This window comes from Semicossyphus pulcher, unplaced genomic scaffold (assembly GCF_022749685.1).
Source record: "Semicossyphus pulcher isolate SPU_LCO1_2020_fin unplaced genomic scaffold, fSemPul1.0.p SCAF_8, whole genome shotgun sequence".
Lineage (NCBI taxonomy): Eukaryota > Metazoa > Chordata > Actinopteri > Labriformes > Labridae > Semicossyphus > Semicossyphus pulcher.
The window spans coordinates 2,402,545-2,413,204 of NW_027211759.1; positions in this window are offsets into that span (position 1 = coordinate 2,402,545).

The following is a 10,660-nucleotide window of genomic DNA, read 5'->3' on the forward strand; positions in this document are numbered from 1 at the left end:
CAAAAATGTTGCGATGTATCACTCTCAATAGTCAATCTTGCAAGCTTTAATGTCGAGTGACTTTAGACATAAGATTCATGCACAATATAATTCTTCCTTAACTTTAACACACGGCTGTTTTTACGGTGGCTAACGAGGGCGATCGCACTGCAACGGCCCCAACGGTTTCTGTTAGACGAAACAGGCTGCAAATTCAGACATGATGCAAATTCAAAAACACATGCAACGACGGACCCGCGCTGCATGTGCTACACCCTACAGGCGTGGAACACTTGGACTGCTTGGACTGGATTTGCAGCGGTTTTCTTTTTATGACTTTGCATCGTTTCTGTATTTGCAGCTTTTTTGATGTTAATAAATTTGCGTTCCATTTCGTTCCCTTCGTTGCGTGTGCTTCTGACTTTCATCATTTCTAAATTTGCAGCCCGTTTCTTCAGATGGAAACCGTTTGGGCCGTTGCAGCACGATTGCCCTTCTCGGCCACCGTAGCTTTTGATGTAGGAAGACAATTACTGCAAAAGTTAAGAATGCCCTACTATGATAGAATTTTAAAAATGTGTAAAAAAATAATTTAGAAATACTGTATATATATTTTTTTCTCAATGAAAAGAGCTGTACAGAGTTGGAAGGGAGGAGGAGGAAATGTGCAGAATATTGACCAAGGAAGGAGCAAAAGTTGATACAGACGATAAATAAATAAAAGAGAGATTTATCTTTAAGATGTACTGTATTTAAGATGTTGAAACAAATATTCTAAATGCTGGATTTGAACTTAAAATGGAATATTTTTACACATGTATTGTTTTACTTTAAGAACAGTTGAAGTTTTTCTGTCAGGACCGCGAGCTAAAAGGTGATGATGATGAGGATGATGTGTGTTTAACGTGTGAAGAGCAGCAGCAGGGTGTTGACTCTGTTGACTGTGGAGGCTCCTCAGGCCTGCAGGTTAAAGGGCGACAGACCACACAGGGAGGAGAGGCCGGCCACTTCATGACCACACACACACACACACACACACACTGTGACACAAACCCACAAACATTCAGTGTAATCTGAGTGTCATTAGTCTGGGAGGGATTACTGTGATCTGCTCTCTGCTCATCACAACATTAACTGCTGCGTAACAACCAGCCGCCGTGTTTACGTCTACCTGTAGTTTAAAGAGAGACAGAAAACGTCCTCGTCCCTCTCTGGATTCTGAGTTTGTTGTTGTTTTGTGTTACGTTTTAACATTGTCTAATAAGCCTTTCAAACAGTTTCTGTTTGAGCACAGAAATGTCTCTCTCAGGCCTCCGTAGATAAAATAGTGGGATCTCTGTGAACCAGGCCGACAACTTAGTTTACAAAAGATGTATTGTACATAATATGATTGTATATTTTCTTTTTAACAAATAAAGAAAGCAGTTAATTAAAAATAATAGTTACTCTGAAGTCCCTGTGAACGTAGGTTGACCTTCAAAATAAAAGTCCTTCTTGTGATAAAGGCTCCTGTTAAAACTAAGACTTGTCTTTAGAGTATTTAAACAGATGTGTTTATGTATTTCTAGTTTTATCCACTTTTAATCATCTGACCATTTCAAAACACTGAAAATGCTGTATTTGCTTGTTAGCTAGCTATCCATGACACAAACATCAGTGTCTTTTTGTTAATAGGCTACATCTAATTTGTTTTGCCGGTGCTAGCTTACATAGCATCTATTTAAAGCTGTTGTTAGCAATGGTTTTAGGTGGTTGTAATGTTTTGTAATGTGATGTTTTGGTATGGCTATTTATATAACTGTAATATATTTAGTATTCCAATGTTTAAAATTGTCTCTATTACTTTTTTAAATTGCTCATCTTCAGTTACCAAACTTTACGTTAGCTCTTCAGCTAACCATCTCTGCTTTTTGTCAAAACATCTTTATTAGCACACTAGCTAACATAGCTATTAGCCTCAATCTACTGTGAGCAACATGATTTCATGAAGATGATTGTGTTTAAATGTTTTAAAATCAATTGACATCAATTTCCTAAAAAAATTTTTTTATTTCATTTTTAAATTTCTCATGTTAAGCTTCTCAATCTTGAGTGACACTCAGATATGTTCTGTCTTTAAGGCCAAAAACAAGCTCACACATCAGATCAAGAGGACTTGAATACACATTTTTTTAAATGTGTATTTCCTTGTCACAGTTTTTGTTTCAAAACTTGATAATAAAAGAAAAAAATGTTGTTATGAGCCTGTTTAAAATGGTAAATACATAGATGTAGTAAGGGCATAATTCTTGAATATTAAAACAAAAGTACACCACAGAAATGTGTTAACAAGTCTGTTTAATATAATCATGTTACAAAGTGTGAGGGTGGGATCTGTGTGTTTTTAAAGAGCTCGTCTTCAAAGGAGGTTTACAGGGAGGATGGCACGAGACAGACAGGCCGTCCTGCAACACACACACAAACACACACACACACACACACACACACACACACACACGTGTACACTTGTGGGGTTAAAGTTTCTGAGAGGCCCTCAGAAAAGTGCCAAAATGAGACAAAAATAAGAACAAAAAGGAACTGCTCCTAAGGTCCTCATTTCACAAAATGATCCTTATTCCAAAGGTTAATAATGCTCGGTGGTCCCCACATTGATAGCTGTACAAACACACACGCACACGCACACGCACACACATACACACACACACACACCATGCCCAGTCTTTAAAGACGCTTTGGTTTCACTCTGTGATCTCATAGAGTTACACACTGGCCTTTAAATGGACCAGACACTGACAAGAACATTAGCAGTTAGCTCAGACATCTTGTCTCTGCACAACTATAAACTCATCCCAATATTTCACACAAATATTAACATTTCTCTGCGTTTGTTTGTGAGCCATTCAACTCAAACATCACTCTCTCTGTGTTACATGATACAGCTAGCCTGAATTACAATGCTAGCTAACAATTAAAGTGATGTAGAGTAACTAAATATATTTATTTAAGTAGTGCAGGCCACTTGAGTCACAAGCGTTTAACCTACATTAGTGAAACAGATATAAGAGACGTGTTGATATATTATCTGTTCCAGGCTGAGGAGGTGTGAGTGTAACAGCAGCAGGTTAACGTGTTCAGATGATGTTCAGTGAGTACGACAGTCATCATCTCTTCACATGATATCTGGGTCATCGTCACTATTCCCACAATGTGGAGAAACAGGAGATGTTCGTCCTGTGCAGCGCTGAAGATCAACACGGCTCTCAGAAACAACCTGTTCATGGCATTAAAATTATGATGCTAAAACATCATTTAAATGTATTAACTTTTAAAATTATAATAATCGGACTTGTGCTCTTTGACCTTTGTGAATCTGAACGTGTTGCAACAGGAAACAAATCGATCTGTGTTGCATTTAAATATCACACTCACAGTTTCTCAGCAGTGTCACTGGTGAGATGTGTGTGCACAAGGAGGGTTTGAAACAAGCCAAATCATATAAACATAGAGAATCTGACAAATCGTTACATTTTTATTGATTCTTTATTGATCAGTAAATGGAAAGACAATGGAGAGTGAAAATCTGGAGGGACGTCGAGCCTTATTCCAACTTAAAACATCTCTGGACTCCAAACATTCTCAAAACAGGCTCGTCACTTTAATCTTCATGCACATGAGGGGAATCATGGGATATTTTTATTTTGCTCTCTGCACGCTGCCATCGTGAAGACTGATTTCAAACCTGTAAAAAATGATGCAGGTGCTCATCTGGGACCTCAGGTCGGTTCAGTCTTTATCATTCTGTCTGAAAATTGGCTTGCAGCAAAACCAGAAAGTGTGCGGAGATAATAAACGAAGAAAACTATCCTCTTTTCTTTTTGCCCAGTTATCAAAAGAGGCATCGTGTATCGCTGAAGTTCAACTCTAGAACAAAGTTAATGTTCATTATTGGCAGCATATAGTTTTTATTTTAAGCTAGAATGTTTAAGTTTAATCATCTTTGAATTATTATTATTAGTATTATTATTATTATTGTGAGGTTAGTTAGCTTTGCACAGAAGTGGTGGGTAAAATGTCCTTCAGAGGAAAACTTTTAACTTTTGTACATTCAGAGCCTGAATCAGTACTTCTACTTTTACCAAAGTCTTTCTTTACACAAGGGTGTGTACGTGTGTGTACTTCTGCCACCTCTGTCAAAAGGTGATGTTAGCAAGGAAGTGACTGACTGCTAACAAACACTGCAGTGCAACGTTAAAACAGCATTTGAGAGTCCAACTTTTTACTCAGTCTAGGAACTCACCGGTCTGTCTGGCAAAGATAAATCCTCTGGTCGGGACAGCCAACCTTTCAGGGCTTCTGGTGTAGCCAGCGTTTAGGACTTCCAGCCAAGACTCCCTTTTTCACGCGCTGCATTGTTTACAGTCCAATAACAACTTGAAACATGAGAATGCAGTTGGAGTTGAGATACAACATCTAAGAGAGGATTGTTAGCTGCACTTGCATGCAGATGTGACTGCCAGTGGGAGCTGGGATCGTGTTACAGTTATTTTGTTCCACATGCTTTTACTCTCCACACAGACTCTTTTTTCTGCATGCAACCAAAGCCTGCGGATACGTGATTGGTCAATACTACTTGGACTACAAATGTACTGCAAACAGAAACACTTGCCTGTAAATACAGACAAAAGAACAGGATACGCTTCGCATGCAAGTGAGCTGAAAAGCAAGATTGTTGCGTAAGCTCCGCCTACCCTCTATGGCGGATCAATAACTGCCCTGAGATAGTGTTTTTTCCCGGGTAATGTCGCCCCAACAGCCAGTAAAAAGTTCAAGTATCTTCCTCAGGTTGCAGAAAATCAGACCTTGATCTTGATTTGTCTCCATTGCAGTGGCCTGATTTCCCACAGCCACCAAACGCCTCACATGAGTAAAGAATGTGTTTCTGCCATCGCTGGAATGAGCCTTGTTTTTCACCTCCCCCTCTTCTGAGCGCCATCGTTCATCATTGTTTAATTTCTGCCACATAACACTGTGGCATCCATTTACCTCCCATCCCTCTCTGGACCACACCGGGCTATATTTGTCTCTTTAATGAGGAACGGGGCATTCCAGAGGCTTTCTGGGTAATCGCAGCGTCTGGCACAAGAGGCATCCGTGGGGTCTCACCGGGCTTCAGGAACTCAGATTAACTTTCCTCCCATTTCAGAGGCAACAGCATCCTTCAAAGTTTGTTCGTCCGATGAGGTTTACAGCAGACAGAGCAGCAAACGCTCATGAAAGCCGGAGCGGTGCTGTGACGGGGTTATGGTCCCCGTAACGAGGCAGACTCTGGTGTCAGGTACCGGCAGTGAAACGGGGCACCGCTGCAGGCTCGGGTGTCCCGTGCTCTGATCAGTAATTGTATTTACCTTGTCTCTGTCTTCCCTCCATTAAGGGCGGTAATGAGGCGAGTTGTGAGCTGAGGAGTTTGCCGCTGATGACGATCAGGAGGATTCTTAATAGACAGCTGCTGGTGCAGCGTAAAGAGAAGTCCTGCTGATCTGTTTGACAGCTGTGACCCGCTGCAGGCCCGGCCAACCACTGATTGTGTCATACCTCAGATATCGGACAGAGAACACATTGTTGTCCGTGTTGGATCTTTTGTTGAATTGAGAAAACATTAGATTGTTCTCTTAACGTTCAGGTTCAACCCAGGTTTTTGGGCTCCCGGTTTGCGACTATATCTCTGGATCCAAAGTACTTCAAAGAGCAATCGAGGAAACGGAAAAGTGAGAGAGATATTAGCTTCACGGTCACTCTGAACACAATAGCTGTGTCCCAATTCAGGGGCTGCATCCTTCAAAGGACGTATTTGAAGGCCGATTGCATCACAGCGACGCATCAAAGGCTCCTTCAGACGTGGCTGACAAATGCGTCCTCCTTTTTGCTGGGCCATGAAGGATCCATCGGGTGCATCCGTCGGGGCCCAAAGGCGGACTCTGAAGCAGTCGAGGAATACACTTTAAATGTAAAAGCTTAAGTTACATGTTTGTTATGTTAGCCAGCTAGTTATCTGTTGCTGGGCGACAGGAGCACCACTTTGTGACATAGACGTAAGGGCAGGAACAGCTGGTGACACAAACAGGAAATCCTCCGTACACCAGAGTGTCTCATGTCAGTTCGGCCTTAGCGTCTATCCTCTGTAGGCCGCGTCCTTCGAAGGATGCAGCCCCTGATTCGAGCTAATTCGAGCTAATGTTTACAGGTTTGCAGGTTACCAAACTAGCCATCGTATCCAACATCCAACCTATAAAACTAAACTCTTGAAGCCATTCTCCCCATTCATACAAGCTGAGACAAGGACGGCACACCTTTGGAAGCACTTTATGTTTCAGTACCCTCATCAAGTGGACCGGAGGAGCAAACAGCTGATTTTCTGAGTAGTGCATGAACCGCTAAAAATCCTGAACCACTGTCGGCCGAAGGTTTGACAAGAGAGAAGAAGGTTTGGAATTTAAAAAAAAAAGATCTCTTTGAAATGATACATTTTAAATCTGTGGAGCCACTTTTAATAACTTCCTGACACGAGCTAAACCATCACAAACACTGACAGCCTCATGAAACATTGTACTCATGGATTATCAGATGTCATTCTTCCAGAAGCCATCCATCCAACATCAATAAAACTCATCTGAAGTTGATAACACTTAAAAATCCAAAATGTTCATGAAGGTGAGCCTGAGCAGCTCCTGATCAGCGTCTGTGTTTCCCTGCAGGCGTCAGGCGACCTGGTTTGGTTCTGTTTGGTTCACCAGCTGTTCAGTCTGAAGCATGGAGACGTGAGCCCGACGTGAGCCCGGAGCTGAGGCACATTTATAAGGCGGCTCGTGTGATGAGAGACAGGAATTCAAAACGAGAGGCGGCGTACGGAGACGTGAGTCTGCTGGACTGCTTCACTTTCCATCTGTCCATCACTGCCGAGGTTTCATGATGTTTACTGGTTGCTTTGCTTGTTTTCTTAAAGACACATTGTTGAAGATTGCGTCGTTATAGGCGACTAAATGTCACACAAATATCTTTATGTCCATTTTATACACTTGTGACTTTTTTGAATGGATTCTGGCTCTGGCATTAAGTTCGTCTTCATTCTTCATCCCACCAACAAAGCTGTAATAGAGATGGAGTAAAATTGACCTTCACATGGCGGCTGTTTCCCTCTGATGTCCCGCTCAGGGTTTAAAGCTCAGGTTCTTTTATAGTTATTTACTCGTGTGTTCCAGGTTCTAAATTATAAAATCGTAATCTAACAAATCATCATAATTTTGCTGCTTCTTGATTAATGACCAACGAGAACGATGTTGAACCATGAACACCACTGAGTACGAAGTGTTAGAGCTAACGTTAGCCAATTCCTAGCTAACTTTGCTTAAAGTTAACTAACATTATCCTTAGCTAAGTCTCATTGGTTAAAAGCCATCTGCCGCGTGTGATAGAAAGTGGGATTGAACCCTGTTTTCACACACGACCTCCTGACAATTTCCAAAAACTTTCAAGTCAGTCTACTTCTGAAATTCTGCAGAGTTGCCCCTTCACACGCGTCCCTCACAGCGGGAGATCTTCTATGTCAGAAGGGGGATGTGGGGGTGTCTCATGAGGCAACAATTCCAGCATCACTCCTGATTCTCTTCATCTCTCCAGTCTGCAGACGTCTTTGCTGACGTCCTTTAAACGATCCGTCTCCTTCAACCTCGGATGTTTTTACTCATCCTGTTGTGTGTCGCTCTTCTGGTTTCACACTGGTCACATATACGTCATCGCCCCGCCCGCTCTCTCGCGGTGAATGTACCTGAGTATTATCTGCTGTGTTCACACATTGGCTCACCCCGACATCTTGCAGACGTTTTAGTAGGAGAAGAAAAAGCTTGGCGGTTTGCGTTCACGCGTCACCCGGACAATGTGGGGGCATTGTCAGTACTCAGGTGTGACAGGTGATGGAGAGAGAAAGAGAGAGATGGACGCTATCAAATGCTAACTTTAGCTGGGAGGTGAATAAATGTTTAACTGTCATCTAGAATTCAACCGACTGCTAGCCAACGTTATTGTTAGTTAGCTAACGTTACCATTAGCTAGCCGTGTGAATATGTGGCTTTAAGTGGATCCGGTCAGACAGCAGTTGAGCTTCCATCGTCAGCCGACAGAGCAGAGAGGTTTGTTCAATCGTAACTCTTCTGTCCTCAAACACAACAAACCTGCCCGCAGAGCTGTAAATCTACTGCTGTGTGTGTGTGTGTGTGTGTGTGTGTAAAGTAATCTGCCACCAGTGCGGGACAAAGCAGTCGTTGTGGTGTTGCTGGTTTACAGCGGGCAGCAGGTGTGAAGGCAGACACCTCTCCTGTCGGTCTGCTCATTGTGGGGTCATTAAGTGCTGTGTGTTCCCGTCGAGGTAAACAAAGTCCTGACACACAAAACTCTTTTCATTCTTTGGACTTTTAAAAAAAATATTTTTGGAAATTTTCCTCAAAAGAATCTTGTTAAGTAAGGAAAGTTTAAAGCAGAATAAAATGGAGATGCGATGTAACACGTTCATCGGGGCCTATGTGATCATTAGACTGCTCATACTCATGCATCGATGTTAGAGCTTCATTTTACAGCTTGTTTAAACTATTTACATTTAAGTCTTTTTATTGCACTATTACTTACACTATGTATACTGAGTATGTATGCTATGCTAGCATTTTATCAGTGTATATGCTGGTCTCTTTTTACCTCCGCCACTTTACCTGATTTTTGCATCACCTGGAACCTTGTTTTTCTCCCTTTTATGCAACATCACAGTCCTACAGAACAAAACGTCATCTCACTGTGTACCTGTATTTGGCTGAAATGACAATAAAGAAACTTGACTTGGATCAATCTGAGAGGTTGTGAGCTGAGTCACCGGAGAGAAATCTGAACCGTTTCTCGGCTTTTTGAATAAATCACAGCTTATTTCAAGAACTGTTCTGTTGATCAACAATTATGAAACTGTAAATATTGCCTTTAAATATTAATTGTATGTCATTTTAAAAAGAATATTTTTCTATAAAATGATTTTTATAAGGTCTACCCTGTAAGAGACTCCTGTTTGTCCTCCATCACGGCGATGCCGGAGCTCTCATCGATCACTCTCAACTCTGCTCAGATTCCTGGAAGAGATCCTGCTCAGTTCTCGGTGCATTATTTTTGATAAATATTGGATAATTTAACTTCTTATTTGATTATTATTCTCATTCAAAGATTTTATTTTTGGGCCATTTTCCCTTTACTTACAGGACAGCTGAAGAGAGACAGGATATACGGGGAGCAGAGAGGGGGGGATGGCGAGCAGCAAAACGCCCGAGGGTGGGCGTCGAACCTGCAGCCGCTGCTTCGAGAACTGTGGTCTCTGCATGTGGGGCGCCTGCTGTACACGCTGAGATAAACCAGCACCCCTGAAACAATGATTCAAAATGATGTTTAGAGCAATAACTCAGAGCAAGGGAAACATGATTCATTTTCCAGACATAACCAGTCACTTTGTTTTCAGAGGTCACAGGGTCAAATCGGTAAGGAAACGTTGGATTAGTCTCAACATGTGTTGTTATATTTTACCTTTATAATGTGTTTTTAAAGTGAGACAAGGAAGGAGATACAAGCAGGGGAGTAAAACATTTCTTTACCTCTTAAAAGTAAAATGTATTTATAAAGCACATTTAACAAAAGCTGACCAAAGTGCTGAACAATCAGACATAAGAACCATGAAAGAACACAATAAACACTCGGAGAGATCAGACTGAACCATGTTGTTATATAGATCAGAGGTCATGTTGTCCCCGATCAGCTGACCATCTTTAGTGTCTCCTCCTCTCCTGTTTCAGCTCAGGATGACTGACGGGAGGGGCTGGACGCTCTCCAGGGGGGGTCAGCTGGTCCAGGAGGGAAGAAAGGAGGGCTCTCAGCCTGGAGCAACCCCAGGGTCATCCGGGCTCGCACCCTTGACCCCACCCTCAGACACCTCAGTAATCACCTGGAACTGCAGCGGTTACAGGCTCGCTGCAGGAGGTCGCTCGGTCGACCTCCACCAGGTGATGCTGCACAGCAGGAGGCCTGACAGAGACCCCCACACGCTGGGATACATCCATCTGTGTTTGTGTCACAGACATGGTAAAGATACTTGTGTACATAAAGAGTAAAAGTAAAAGTAAAGTATGATTCATCTTCTTTACTGGAGGATAAAGTGGAGCGTCCAGGCTCTGAAATGTCCTCACAGTATAAAGTACAGAGTGTCCCTCGAGCACTTTTCCCCCTGGTAAAAAAACCCGCTAACATCACTAACACCCGCTTACACCGCTAACACCGGCTAACACCCGCTAACACCGCTAACACCGGCTAACACCCGCTAACACCGCTAACACCGGCTAACACCCGGCTTTTTTGCTTAGTGGGAAAGGCTTCAATCTAGACCCGGGTAATTATCACCTCGGCTCCGATCAGCATTGATGGGAACACAAAACCTGTGTCGACACGCTAATCTCCGCCCCCTTTCCAGCGCGATGCTATGCTACGTCTGTAACTTCTGCGACTCCTCGTCATCTCGGCTACCATCTCCACTGGTTACTAACCCTGTCTCCGGCGGGTTTGTGACGTCAGACGGTGATGCAGCAGAAAAGAGACTGACAGGAGGATA